The sequence below is a fragment of the Echinops telfairi genome, unplaced genomic scaffold (assembly GCF_000313985.2).
Source record: "Echinops telfairi isolate 266 unplaced genomic scaffold, ASM31398v2 ScPeMD7_7471;HRSCAF=8509, whole genome shotgun sequence".
Classification (NCBI taxonomy): domain Eukaryota; kingdom Metazoa; phylum Chordata; class Mammalia; order Afrosoricida; family Tenrecidae; genus Echinops; species Echinops telfairi.
Genome location: NW_022111375.1, coordinates 587,817 through 590,251, shown reverse-complemented (window position 1 = coordinate 590,251; position 2,435 = coordinate 587,817).

The window sequence follows — 2,435 nt, the reverse complement described above, 5'->3', positions numbered from 1 at the left end:
CGCAGCTTGTACATTCTGATTTGTCAAGTAGCAGACTCGCTGTGGCTGGACGTCGGGCAGGGACACGCTGCTCTGTCCCCGTCTGTGCTACCGGGGAGTCATGAGCTTGCTGTTTTTTCTATTTCTCACACTGTGATCCTTCTCTTACAATCTATGCACATCCTTCTCCTTTCTCACCAACGTCCCGGCAAACAGGTTTCCACACACTGTCCAGCTTCTTCCACACTGTGGCACAGCCAGACGGTTTATAATAAGGGATCCAACTCCTTTCCTGGCTATTTGCAACGTACTCTGACCTTCTGAAACGGTTTCCACGGAAACGTAAGCAATCGCTGGATACGAGAATTGCATTCACTAAGTGTCAGCAGAGCGTTAAAGGTCTGCTGGGAATCGTTTTGGTTGCAAAGCATGAAGGCAGCCGTGGGGAGTGTAAAGGTTTAGTTACAGGGAGAAATTGGGGCTCTCGTGTGAAGTCTGTTCACTCAAAGCCGGCTGGAGGTCCGTGTGACTTAGTGTTTGTTTAGAGTTCATCTCTGAGCGGTGGGGTTGGGCACAGGCGTAAACAGCAGAGGAACAACATACGTGTGTCTTGGAGGGAGAGACAAGTTAAGGGAGTTGGGCTGTGTCTGCTTTAGAACTGTTTCAGGAGAGGCTGCAGGTAAAGGCAAACAATGCTGACAAGCTGGGTTAAGGGGGATGGTTCAAGAAAAGGCGTCATTAAAGGTGGGGGGACGAAAGGCTTGGAGGGACCACCATCGAGTCCCAAAACCGAGACTGGGGAAGGGGAGGTTGGGCCGAGGGGCAGTCACTTCTCCGGCGGCCCAGCTGACCTGTAGATGGGCATGGCTTAGTGGGTGGCCAGGGACGTGGGCAACGCTTAGCCCAGTGCCCTTCCTGGCTGCATGTGAAGCAGGGTCCCAGGGGCGGGCGGTTAGCGTTAGGGTTGAAGTTGCTGTTTCCTGAAGTCTTCTGACCCCTCCCTCCAGCCGCCTCAGGGCCACAGTCAAGACTTGGGGTCCCCAGGATGCCCCTTGTTGGATTTGTAAGCTGCCTCATCCTGTTTTTTATTCAGGCATTAAAGCCTTACATGCCATGTTTACCAGGTCACGGATGGGGGTCTGAGGGCCATTCTGAGGTTTCTTATTGCATGTCGGTGGCTGACTGTTATAAAACGATAGCCGGCACAGTAGCCCCCGTTGGAGAGGTGGGTCTAGCCCAGCGTGCTGGGTCAAGGCTTCAGTTAGGCGGAGAGGAAACTGCCCGGTTCTCAGTCGGTTGCTGGGAAATTCCCTGCCACGTGTCAAAGTCTACGGCTTTGTGAGAAACGGTTTGTAAGCCGGCCAGCAAGTACTGTGTCATGCGTCTCAGCGGGCCCTGCCTTCACGCCCAGCTCGGGTGTCTGTTTGATGGATACAATCTGGCTCTTCCCTGGGAAGGTCTGAGGACCGTGGGCATGGTGGCTCTGTGAGCCGGAGCTGAGCTGCATGTTGCTGAGCGGCTGTACAACCCACTTTCGCTCATCAGGGGTGAGGGTGGAAGTGAGGACTATGTAGAGGTCGCGCCAGGTTAAGTCATAAGCCTGGGTGAGCTATCGGAACTCCTTAATGTATGTAGAAGATGTTCCCAAGCGCTTTTCTATCTGGGAGAGATTTAGGAGGGAAATGGTGCATGGACCCTGACAGGGCCCTCAGCTCCAGCCTCCTCACGGGGGGCACCAAAGCCTGAACGGAGAGAACCTGTCCATCCTTGAGTCTGGCGACAAAACTGTCCAGGTCGCAGAGAATGTTGGAACGAGTCCTGGCCAGCGGGACTCGACGTCCAGTGGGGATGGTGGCCACACTTGGTTACAGCCCAGAGAAGCACTGGTGCAGACAGGCCTCAGGGGTCCGTGCAAGCGGAGGACGGGGCCGTGCACCCACCAGAGAGGCCAGGCCGCACAGAGGCCCTTCCTGCCGGTCCTGGGTCTTCAGCACCAAGATGAGAGGTCCGCACTGAGACAGTGGACGGAGATAGGATTGAGACACAGAACGTGAGGTTCAGAGCGGCTTCTTAGGGAGGGGAGAGCTCCCGGGAGGGGCGGGAGAGCAGAGAGGGACAGGGGCATCTTGAGTTCCTGGGCGGTTCTGAGACCCAAGGAGTTGGGTCAGGGAGGTCGCAGCTTGTCGGTGGGAGATATATAGGCTCGAGCTGGGGAGGTGCACGTTGACAAGAAGGGAGAATTTTTGCTGGCAGCTGCAAGACCTTGAGTCAGGAGGCGATCCGTGGGCAGTGCCCTTGTTGGTTGCCAGCCTGCTCCCTGGAGCGCTGGGGACAGGGCTGCACAACCTTGGTGTGGGGAGATAAGCTCCTTGGAAGGCTGGGCAGAAGATGCATGCTTCAATAGGTCACTCATCCTGCCCAGAGGCTGGACATGGGGCCCTTGACGTTCTGTCCTC